Genomic DNA, 13,052 nt, shown 5'->3' on the forward strand with positions numbered 1-13,052 from the left:
CTTCTACTAACGCCGAAAATAAAAAGTCATCATTGGCCCAGATCCCCACTGGGTCAAAAGTGGCTGTCCCAAGAAATAAGAGGAATAACCCTAGCAGGCGTATTGTCGGTCATGCACCAAGCTGTGCGCAGCTCCAAGTTCTTCCCACTCTAAAATACCTGCACATTGGTAAATTTGCAACGGCTACCCAACCGGAGGCACTGAGCAAATACGTCGCTGATAAGTTGCACCTGAACCCCAGTTATATAGCCTGTGCTAGATTGATTAAAAAAGATGCTGATATCAACGCTCTAAAATTCGTCAACTTTAAATTGGGAGTTCCCGAGCAACATTTCCCCGCTGTCTTCAAGGTTGATTTCTGGCCCATGTCGGTAAAAGTCTCTCGATTTCTTCATAGAGAGCCTGCTAAGGTTATTGACCTCCCTGCGAGACTGCCTCGATCAAACCCTGGAGCGTCAAAAAACCCCCAGTAAGCGGCGCCACTGGAGCCGCTATTTTTCCCTCTTCATATTCCTCGACCGGTCATCATATTCTCTTTCTCCTGAGCCGCCAACAACATTCGGCGCTGGCAGTTATGGATACTGTTGATGTTACTTCCTACGTTATTCTGCTCCCGTCAATGCACTATTTGCTCCAACAACAGCAGCTGATCCCAAGGTGGGCTGTTTGCATATTATCTTCGCTTGTGGACCTCCAGCAACAACAAATGGTTCGTTATCGTCTTATTGTGAGCCCCTCTCTGTTTATCTTATCTCTCCTGGATGTGTTGTCCACTGTGAGACTGACCACTCGTGCTCACTTTTCGGCGTCTGGAGGAAATGTTTGTTTACATCATGGTCTGGAGCGTAGAGCATCGCTACGCGTGGACGCTCAAAACTCTATAAGCTCTATATCTTTAGCTGTTCCTGCCACTGGATTCGTTGGGCGACTGGACATTCATAGGTCCAATCTGGAGATTAATGAAAATTTATGTGTGTCCACGTTGGCTATCTTGGAAGCTATGCGTTTGGGATATGTGGCCTCTAGCATCAGGACCCTGCTAGTGCCTTCACATATACCACACTCCCGCCCGATTTCGTCAGTGGACTGCATGGATCGTGCTGCCTTGGGCTCTAATAAGTGCCTAAGAGTTTTCTTCCAAAATATATCTGGAATGCAGACCAAATCCCGCATGGTGCTTTTGAACTCTTCAGTCTGTGATTTTGATGTAATCGTTCTCGTTGAAACATGGCTCAATAGCAACTTTAGTTCCTCCGAGTTCTTTGAACCCAAATTGTTTCAAGTATTTAGAAAAGACCGAGATTCATCCAGCACCCATTGTGAGCGTGGAGGTGGTGTGATTATTGCTATCCGCCGATCCATGTTGGCCACGGTGGTTAGCCTTAAGGTTGGCGACCCTATACTGGACCAGCTAGCCGTCTCAATCCAGGGCATTCAGGGCCCTTTCGTCATCATTGCATCGTATATCCCGACAAACAGCGCATTCAGTACTTACCAAGTGCATATGGAAAATATCGCCAGTGTCTGTGATAGCATGGAGACCCTACGGCTCTGATGGTTGCTGGCGACTTCAACTTGAGCTCTATTGTTTGGACTTGGGACCCGGAGTCCCTTGGCATGTTACCCAGCAATGTTCACCAATCGCATGAAATCGTTGTTTTGGATGATATTTTTAGCATGGGCCTCTCCCAAGTAAAAAATATTTATAATGATTTATCGAAAATTCTGGATCTGGTATTTTTAAATAATGTCGTTCATAGTAAAGTAGAAAATTGTAATGTACCATTAAGTCCGTGTGATATGCACCATAAGCCATTGTTGATACACATCGAATTTTATAGTTTTCTGCCTTCCCCCTCACCTATTTCTTATTATCACTTTAATGAGTCTAACCTTTCACTTATTAATAACGCTATTGTAAGTTTTGATTGGGTTTCCCTTTTTTCGGATGGCACGATTGATGATTGTTATAACAAGTTTTTGATTGCTCTTTTCAATATTATCGACAATAATGTCTCCGTTAGGGTTCGAAGGTCGTTCAAGCTGCCTTGGTATACTGAGGGTCTAAAAAACTTAAAGAATAGAAGGGATAAATTTTATAAGCGATTTCTAAAGGCAGGGGAACTAATGGCTGGTGAGTTGTACCGGCAATATAAGCGGGAGTTTGAATTCCTCAATAAATTTCTATACAACCAATATATTACTGATGTTGAAGCGAGCCTCATATCCAACCCTAAAGCGTTTTGGCGGTTTGTGAATGGGAAAAAATCATCCTCTGGTGGTTTGGCAGCTAACTCCGATAAGGGCATTTCTGAACTTTTCGCGAAATATTTTGCCTCAAACCTTGAGCTGAAGGTCTCTCAAAAAATTTTGCCTCTTCTTGAGGTTGGATGCTTGGACATTCTAGATTGTGACATTGTTGAGGCCTCTTGTCATTTTAATGAGTCGCATACACCTGACTTAGATGGTATCTCCCCATTCTTCATTAGGAAGTGTATTGCATCCTTAACCACACCTCTGCAACTTCTGTTCACTTTATCATTATCTTCGGGTAAGTTTGCTTTTCGATGGAAAATTACCTCGATCTCGCCCATTCATAAAGGTGGCAGCAGGGCAGACGTCACTAACTATAGGCCTATCGCCAAGATATGTAATATTGCCAAGTTACTTGAGCGTATTGTCACCAAAAAGTTAACATTCTTGATTCGTAACTTTATCTCTCACAATCAACATGGATTCCTGCCTGGGCGATCCACCACAACCAACTTAGTGGTATTCTCTAAGCACTGCCTGGAAGCCTTTGAACGCCGATGTCAGGTAGATGCCATTTATACGGACTTCTCTAAAGCCTTTGACAAAGTTTGCCATGCAGCCCTACTTGCTAAATTGTTCAGATTAGGTTTTCATTCCTCCATGTTAAATTGGTTTGAGTCTTATTTGGCAGACCGACCATGCCACGTTCCCATTGGTGATGCTACCTCGAGTCCCTTTATTGCCTCATCTGGCCTCCCGCAAGGTAGCTCTTTGGGGCCGCTCCTATTCATCATTTTCATCAATGACATTTCCTCTTGCTTTCTTTATTCGAACTTTTTGTTATACGCGGATGACCTTAAAGTGTTTAAGGCCATTAGCTGCATTAGGGATAGCTATCTACTGCAGGATGATTTGCGCCGAGTCTCTTCTTGGTGCGCCCTCAATCTCCTTCCTCTAAATTTAGCTAAATGTCATTTCATTCGTTACAGTAAGAGGGCGCTAGACTTATGTACTTCCTATGCAATTGGCAACCATGACCTGCAGCTCAAGGAGGAGGTGGTTGATCTTGGCGTCCTTTTTGACTCAAATTTAAAATTTTCCAGCCATTTAGACTTTATAATGCCTAAGGCGTATGCCATGTTGGGTTTTGTGAAGAGGCACACAGACCAATTCAAGAGCCCGTACGCGAAGCTTAGTGTTTACGCCGCATTCGTCCGGTCGAGGCTGGAATATGCCTCTATTATTTGGAGCCCCGCAAATAAAATAAGTTCAAATAGAGTTGAGCGGTTGCAGAAAAAATTTTTAAAATTTGCACTTCTCCCTTTAAGGTTTGTGGATCCTCTACCCTCATACCACAGCCGGTGCCTTCTCCTTCACATATGTACACTTGAGGATCGGCGCACTGTGGCAGCTTTAACTTTCATTAATAACATAGTACTTAGCAGCATTGATTGCCCCATGTTATTGGAGCTTATAAACTTCAATGTGCCCCAGAGGGATCTTCGCTCGTTTGCTCCCTTTCGGATTGCTTGTCGTAGGGCCAATTACCTTTTGAACGAGCCTATTGATAGAGCATTATCATTTTTTAATACTTTGCCGCCTAGCCTCCGAACTAAGTGGGGCTCTGATAAACAAGCGTTTAGGGTCTTATTGGTTAGGCATTTCTTAAGTAGTATATAAGTAGTAGATTAAATAATCAATGGCGAAAGAGAAATAAATAAATAAAAGAACTTTTTATTATTTGCTCTTAGGGGACTTAACTGGGACGCAAATCTTCACCTACCTTCGTATAATAGGAGACTCCTACTAATAAACTTACCATCTTTAAAAAAATCGTAGAACAATGCTGGGTGTCGTTTTCCTACACAACCTTATTAATGGTGATGTAGATAGCCAGCACTTACTAACACGTTGACAGTTTAACGTTCCGAATAGAAGGACCAGAAACTTTAGTCCTTTATTCTTAAGCCATTGTAGATCGACATATGCACAACATGATCCCCTTAGGATTTTATGTTCGAACTACAATGGTCTGTATAATATTATTTCTCTTTCTTCCCTGTCAAATTTGAAAACCTCCATTTTAAATTACCTACAAGAGCATACTAATTCTTCCTCGTTTTCTTTATAATCCTTCTATTTAAACTTTTATACTATACTCATTATACTAACTCGAATTTATTCCCGCTATTCGAGCCGTACGTTATGCGGCAGGCGCCCCTCGGTCGGTTGGGCGAAAGGTGGGCTGTACGTATGCAGTGGAAACTGCGCGAAAAAAAAAAAAAAAAAAAAAATATGCATAATGAATACATATAATAATATAATGAATTCTGAGATATTTGGAAGCCAACTCCTTGAATCCACTCCTCTGCCTCGTGAAAGATGTCATTTCGTCCAGAAAAGCACGACAACCGTCACAGCAAAAGTGGAGACCAGACCTACATGAAAAAGCATCCGAAACTGAGGCCGTGAACCCGGCACACTAAGCGTGTAAAACGTTTTCACAAAGCTAGCAGTGGATAGTAGGCTGGAATGAGGGAATTATTTTTTTTACACGACTTCGGCGCATAGAAAAGTTTAAATTCCATGTGTTGGGTCAAGCAGCCGCCGGAAAGAAGTTTGGCCGGCAATAATTTATTGAGTTCGTGACGTCACTTTCTTTTATATTTATGTTCGCGTCGCCCGCTCTCGTGCATTCGATCGGCCACCTGCATCTGCCGTCATGCACTAGCGTTTGTCTGACTCTCTGCCGGGCTCTCTCGATCGCTCCGCAGCATCTAGCGTTGAGCCGCGCTCCCGCGTCTTGTTTCTAATTCGGTCTTCACCGCCTCGCAGTCGCATCTATAGATATATCACTTTGTATAAAGCCAAAACATTTTAAATAAATTGTATGAAATTGAACTGTGCTTGTTTTTACTAAAGCCAATATTTAGAACATTGAATATAGCTCCCGAAAACGCTCGGTAACTGAACATTTGGTGACCCCGACGTGATTGTGTATAAGAATAAGTTTTTAAATTATTTTCCGTTGAAAATTTGAGTTGCGAGGCTTAAAACATATAAACACAAAACAAATTAAAAAACATTATTCGGTTTGTGATTTGTGCGCGAAATATTAGCATCTGTTGACATACATACATACGCTGTTTGCAGAGTGCTTCAATCGCTAATAAATATATTACCCCGTTATATAGAAGTGGCACAGTGGGTTGTGAGCTGACAATAAATAAATAAAATAAAATACATTTTTTGGTGCGAAAATGAATCCGTTTTTCGATTGTGCCTCTCCGGGAAGGAAAGTATTCCTGAGCCAAAGTGCAGCTGTCCTTTTTGAGGATTTTCACGAATTGTTGTCCTCCTTGAAATCAGTGGAGACATTTCCAGAGGCGATGTTAAATGTGTGGCTCAGCGAATTGGAGGGAATCGTTGCGAATTTCAAGAGCACACACAAGGAGCTGTCCGAGATAGATGTTGCAGCACTCAGGAACGATGCGGCGAGAGAGGCACGCTTCATCCTGGATCAGGAGATTATGAGGCGCTCCAGTTTGTTGCCGGCGAGTTCGACGCTGATCAACGCATCTTCTGCCACCAATTTCGATCCATCGTTTGGCAGAACCGTTCAGCCTTTGCCGCCACTGCCCACTTTTAGTGGAAGTTATGCGGAGTGGCTTGAATTTCGGTCACTGTTCTCGACCATGGTGGACACAAACCCATTCATCAGTCGGGTCGAGAAGCTTCAACGGTTGCGGTCCTGCCTTCGTGAATATGCCTTAGAGACTGTTCGATCGTTATAGCTCACGGACAAAAATTATGACGTTGCATTGGAGCTGCTAACCAAAAGGTTTAGTAATCGCAGGCTCATTTTTCAAGCTCATGTTAATGAGATAATGAATCTGAGGGCCGTAGAGTCCGCATTGGCGACGAGGCTTCGCGAGCTTTCGGACAAATTTAATTCGCATATGCGAGCCCTGTCAAGCATGGGCACAACGAAGCAGATTGCTAGCTGCTAGCTGATGATGCCACGCAGTCTAAGTGGAAATAAATGCAAGCTGACTCGGATTCCTTGGATTCCATTCCAACGTGGGAGTCCATCGCCAGTTTTCTAGAGCAGAGATGCCGGACTTTGGAGAGCATGGATTTGCCGACGACATCGTATGCACCGAACCTTGCGGTAGGCCGGCGTAGGTCCTTTCATTTAGGTAACTCTGCATTTGTGATTACCAACTCGTCCGCATGCATGATTTGTGATGGCCATTCTCACATGAACTCCTGCCCAGGGTTTTTAAGCTTGTCGCCTGAGGATCGTTTAGGCGAAGTTAGGCGATTGGATTTATGCCGGAAGTGCCTTGGAGCTGGGTACCTATCTCGGCATTGCAATTCGTCAAGCTGCCGTGCTTGTGGACGCAGGCATCATAGTTTGCTGCATTTTGGTGGAAATTCGCCAGCTCAAGGCCAACACTCCTCTCCCGAGGTTTCTGCATCAGCGTCCGCTCCCGTCAATTGTCTTGGAGCCAAGGAGCGTTTTGGCGATGTGGTGCTGCTAGCCACTGCCAATATTTTGGTCAGGAATCGCTCCGGAGTTCTACTGCCCTGCCGAGCGCTGCTCGATTCTGGCTCGCAGGTGCATCTAGTCACTTCAAGGCTGGCGGATCAGCTGGAGCTGCGAAAGATAAGGACTCCGGTGACTGTATCCGGTATAGGAGGGGCAGGGTTCTCTACAGATGGGTTTTCCGTGCGAGTCAGCTTGCAATCCCAATGCTCTGACTACTCTGCGCAATTAACTGCGATCGTAGCCTCCAACATCACGGACCTTCAGCCCTATTTTGCATTGGACGTCAGCTCTTGGAAAATTCCCGACAATGTAGAGCTAGCAGATCCACATTTTCAACAGCCTCAGCCAGTTGATTTGCTAATTGGAGCTGGACTATTTTATGAACTGCTTTGTGTGGGGCAAATTCATCTGTCTCCTGGTTTGCCCTCCATCCAAAAATCTCGGTTTGGTTGGATTGTTTGTGGAGGCGGAGGCCCTGACGAAGGTAAGGTCCCCATGGCAGCTGAGCAGTCAGAGTTGCTCGTCCAGCCTCAGACGGAGCCGGTGAAGGTGGAGTTTGTTTCCGAGCCAAAGAATAAGCCCCTCAGAAAGTGCTCAGCGAGAAGGAGAAATATTATAGGCACCGTCGTCACTTCGAGCAGCGCCGGAGAAGCGTCTGGCCGGGATCTGCACAGTGGTGGCTAGTGTGATAGGTCATATGTTACCCAGTGTGAATGTGAAGCCGCTCTTGGATTTTGGCAGCTAAATGGCTACCGAGATGCCATCGCCTAGCTGCAGTAGCATCGAGGATGAAGACGACGGCGACGGAGTTTGTCGGATGCTCTGCTGAGGACGGCATCCGGAGCTACAAGGCGAGCAATCAACAAATGGTACCTGCTGCCCCTTCATGAAGTTGATGAAAGCTCATCTTCCAACGGGGGGAGTATGTCGGGTCAAGCAGCCGCCGGAAAGAAGTTTGGCCGGCAATAATTTATTGAGTTCGTGACGTCTTTTTTTTTATACTTATGTTCGCATCGCCCGCTCTCGTGCATTCGATCGGCCACCTGCATCTGATTTCAACTTTGAATCTTTTCCAAAGATATGGTAATCGCTAAAAACCATTTTTTAATTCTAGCTGGTACACACACATTTCAAAAATGATATGTACTAGAAACAATGATGATCATCGCCATTACACGGCCTACATAATTAATTATATGGTAAAAGTTGATCATTTTATTCTCTTAGGTGTACCGCGGAAACTGTGAGTGATATAACCTATGTTTGTTTTGGACTTTGGTTCAGGGGAGCCTAAAGGTTATGGAGCAGATGAAATTATGCGTGGAGGAAAAGAAAGTTGGAAATTGTCGGCCTGTGTTATTTAATTTTGAATAATTATGGCATTTAAACTTTTCTGTGCGCTGAAGTCTTGTAATAAGCCAACCTCCTCTTCCCAGCCTGCCGTCCACTACTGGCTTTGTGAAAACGTTTTACTCGCTAAGTGTTCCGGGTTCACGGCCTCAGTTTCGGATGCTATTTCACGTCTGGTCTGGTCACACTTTTGCTGTGGCGATTGAGTGTGTTCAAAGAGTTTATTAGCGGTTTTCTTAAAATCAATGACCAACTCTGTGCGCTCTATACACAGTTTAGTAGTCTTCAACTACTAAACGAGTCTACAAAGCGTAAGAAATCCGCTGTTAGTGATGTGCTTGTGGCGAATAATCTTCAGCCTGCTCAGCCGACAACTATGTAGCCGCTTATATCTCTGAGACCTGAGAAAGGCCGCCGGACCTGAGAAAAATTCGGCTTCCGAATATCTCAGAATTAATGAGCAATTGTCCGATATGTCCTCTGAGGGCATCGCTTCTAGTGATCCCAGACCCAATAATTCAAACCCCCGTAACAGTCACCAAACAGGGTAATCAACCGTCCGGACCCCCGATACGTACTGATGCCGCTGTATTAGTTACGGCAGCACCAAAACCCTTGCAGGTGATCCCACCATCGAAACATATTTTTGTTTCCCGGCTTGCCTCTGATACTTCTGAGATTGATATCTCGGCTTACATCAAAGCCAAAACAAAAGTCGACATAAACTGGGTGGATATTACAAAATTTAAATATTCATACACCACGCAGTCATCTTTCAATATACGTGTGCCCTTGCTGATTTTCAAGACGATTTGTTTTGCCAGCTTTTGGCCAGAGAAACTTTCGTCCACGAAAATCAGCCAAGTACGGTGAAAAAAAAAATAACCAAACCTGTGGGTGTAAAACTCCCATATGTTACGGTCACTGACAAACCGTCCACCTCATCTTCTTCAGTTTTAAAAAACTAATTTGATCGTCTGTCTGGTTTTTTGATCGTCTGTCTGGTGGTGACCAGCTGATAGCCGTGGGTGACTTTAATATCTCAGAACTTATGTGGTCAAATGTTGAAAATTCACCGTCTTTACAGCTTAACTCCCACCACGACTTCCCTGTTTTGCCCATTTTTATCCTTGAGGATCCAAATCATTCCACTCTTAAGCTTTCAATCGAAATCAAATGCTTAATGAAATGACTTTATGAAATTAAATAAAATAATTTCGGAATTTGATTGGTCTGATTTACTGGCATGCGAAGATATAAACATCGCATTACAATAATTTTATTTCACTTTGAACAACTCCGTCCGCTTCAACGAATCCGCCTTGGTATTCAAGGCACCTTTTAAATTTAAAGAACGCAGAATGTTATAGAAGTTATATTCGCCGCTGGATTCAGTTTACTCAGGATCCGAAGCAGATTTATAAATTTGTAAACACTAAGCGCAAACATGTAACTTTTCCTCCTATGCTTACGTGTGAGAACTCATATGCGAACACTGATCAGGCAATGGCCGATCTCTTTGCACAGCTTTTTCAAACTACGTATTCACCTAGCAGCAGTTCAGCTCAGCCTTACACTTATAATATCCTATCAGCCAACCTTATATTTTGCCCATCTTTCGATCAAAGTGGTGTGCTATCGGATCTTCTTAAGATCAAGCCCGTGTATTCGCCAGGACCTGATGGAGTACCAGGCTGTGTTCTGAAGAACTGCGCCGAGGGTCTGTGCAAACCGCTCCTTAAACTCTTTAATCTATCGCTGGAAACTTCGATCTTTCCCCTTATGTGGAAGGAATCCTTCATTATTCCGCTGCATAAAAAAGGGAAAAAATCCGACGCTGCAAATTATGGAGTCATTTCTAAATTGTCAGCGATTCCAAAGCTTTTTGAAAAACTTATCACTCCACATTTGCAACACTTATGTAGTTCAATTATAACTTCGTGCCAGATTGGCTTCATGAAGCGGCGCTCCACCACTACCAATTGGAGCTAACATCTTTTATCACGGATGGGTTCCGGAATGGCTTACAAACAGACGTCATTTACACTGACTTCAGTAAAGCATTTGACTTTGTTTGTTGGGATTCCCAACTGATCTTCTTATCTGGATTTCGAGCTACTTATCTGGGAGAACCCAACGTGTTTTCTCTAAAGATGTTACCTCGCGTTTAGTCCGCGCCACATCTGGGATGCCCCAAGGAAGCCATCTTGGACCCCTACTTTTTACACTGTTTATTAACGACTTGCCCCTTGCCTTAATTAATTCACTTGTACTTATGTACGCTGATGACGTTAAGCTATACCTTCAGTATAAATTCACTAGTGCCCAGTCTAGACTTCAGTCCGATTTGGATAAACTTCAAACTAAAGCTTAATGGATCGAAATGTAAACTCATGTCTTTTTACTGTTCTAGTCCTCACCAGGCTATGTACTTTCTCTATGGGAACGCCTTAGAACGATTAACTCAGGTTAACGATCTAGGTGTCCTATTAGATTTGAGACTTAAATTTACCGACCATATATCTACCATGGTTAATAAAGCTAAAGGTGTACTTGGTTTTATTAAAAGATGGTCAAAAGAATTTAATGACCCGTAAATAACTGAAACCTTATATACATCACTGGTCCGTCCGATTCTTGAGAATGGATCGTGTGTCTGGAGTCCTCAATATGGAGTACACCAAGATCACATTGAATCTGTATAAAAAAACTTCCTTACTTTCGCTCTTAGGGGACTTAATTGGGATGCAAATCTTTACCTCCCCTCTTATCGTAGTAGACTTGTACTAATCAACTTACCATCATTAAGAAACCGTAGAACGATGCTGGGTGTCATGTTTCTATATAATCATATTTATGGAAATATAGACAGCCAGCATTTACTAACACGCGTAAATTTTAACGTTCCCAGTAGAAGGACTAGAAACTTTCGTCCTCTACTCCTCAGCCATTGTAGTTCGACATATGCCCAACACGATCCGTTCAGGGTATTATGTTCGGACTACAATGGTCTCTACCACATCTTGTCACTTTGCTCTACTAACAATCTTAAATCGCTTATATTAACCGCCTTATTTGTGCAACACTCTTCCTCGTGATATCTTTCCCCTACTCTCCGCTTAATCTATCTCGGATCTATTCCCGCGATTCGAGCCGAACGTTACGCGGCAGCGTCCCTCGGTCGGTTGGACGGGAGGTGGGCTGTACGTATGCAGTGGGAACCGCCCGAAATCACGAAACCGCGCGAAATCCCCGACGTGATTGTGCTTAGGAAAATAATTTAAGGGGCAGAATGGTTTCAGAGGCTGAAAAAAACAGATTTTTTCGATTTTTTTTCCATTTCTGAATGAATATAATTATTCAATTTTTTTACACGATACATGGCTATATTTGGAGAGTATCTAGGAATTTTTTTGTTAAGAAATAATTATTATTTATCCCGTGACGGGCAGTCGGCCGGAGTCGCTTCAAAAAAACATTATCTTGCGGTGCGTAAAGTCTGATTGAGTTGATTTACTTAATTGAATTGATTTACTTAAAATATTAGTTTCTTGTGCGGATGAACGAAACCATTTTGAAAAATATGCGATTTTGAATTTTTGGCGCGGTTGTAAAGTCGGACGTACCATTTTTACATAAAAATTATACCATTATTGCCAGTAAAAATGGTAAAAAAAAATTAAAAAAAAAAGAGTTCGATCATCCGCAAGTATTTATTGTATTAAAGATATGTGAAAAATTTTTTTTGGATCCGAGCATTACTTTTTGAGTTACGTTACGCACCGGCTTGAAAAAGTTGTTTTGATAAAAACGCGTCTTAAGTTTTAAAAGAGATTGAAAGTATATGGATAGAAAGAAACTAGAAAATCGGTATCTCAGCAAGTTGTAGTCCGATCAACATGAAACTTTCACTGGATATTCCTGAGATAATGTTCTATTTCATACAAAATTTCTGAAAAAAAAATTTTTTGAAGTCTCAAACCACCCCTTAACAAATTATTATGTTTATGTTTATATATTTTAAGCCGCGCAGCTCAAATTTTCAACGGAAAAGATGTTGATACAATTTATTTAATTGACTTTGGCGTTTCTACAAATAATATATTTACATATGTTACTAAGTAGGGTTGACGACCGAATTAGAATGATGACGCGGGAACGCGGCTCAACGCTTGAATCTGCTATTTGAATTGAATAAATTCTATTTGAATTTTAAAAATATGAAAATCAACTAATAAGCAGCGCTGGATTCGGGGAAACGACTCCTATCGAGCAAAGGGATGCATCAAGCCTGAAAGAGGCATTAGAGGTGTGTCCACTCGATGGACCACGCCCACTCACAATAGCGGAGTACAGGGCATGCCAAGAAAAATCTAAAAAGCAACCTAGAAGAAGAGGAGCGGACAGAGGATCAAACTTCTCCAACGGCGACGCCTCATCAAGCACCTCATCGAAGCAGCAATCAACGAACAGAAAAGGACGAGCATGAGAAGAACTTGAAAACAATCGAGGACCTACTTTGCAAACGAGCGAAGTAACGCAACCAGGCTATATTTATGCCAATGCCTAAGTTTCCAAAACAATACCGATCTAAAACAATGCCGAATAAAAAGTGCATAAAAACTAAGAGCTTGCGCAGAACCTCCACCAAAGCTCCCAAAGTGCATGCGCCACAAAAAAAAAACAACAAAGCGCATGCGAATCTGGGAGAATCAAAGAATGTAGAACTGCTGATAACGGGCAATTAGTTGACTTCTGCGGCTAGTTACACGGAGAGAATTAATTAGTAATAATTACGATATTTGATGCTGGCACAAGTCCCAACATCAATAATTCTTCTACAATAATTTTTTTTCTTTAATAAGCAAATAAATTATCATGTTCGACTGTCGTCGCA

General features: G+C 42.7%; 1 protein-coding gene across 3 annotated transcripts in view; it reads right to left on the reverse strand.

Moving 5' to 3' along the window:
• Nucleotides 1–13,052, reverse strand: part of LOC6505343 (43 kDa receptor-associated protein of the synapse) — a 566,987-nt gene that overhangs the window by 419,071 nt on the left and 134,864 nt on the right. The gene's annotated exons all lie outside the window — the stretch shown is intronic.

The sequence above is a fragment of the Drosophila ananassae genome, assembly GCF_017639315.1.
Source record: "Drosophila ananassae strain 14024-0371.13 chromosome 4 unlocalized genomic scaffold, ASM1763931v2 tig00000054, whole genome shotgun sequence".
NCBI classification, from domain to species: Eukaryota; Metazoa; Arthropoda; class Insecta; order Diptera; family Drosophilidae; genus Drosophila; species Drosophila ananassae.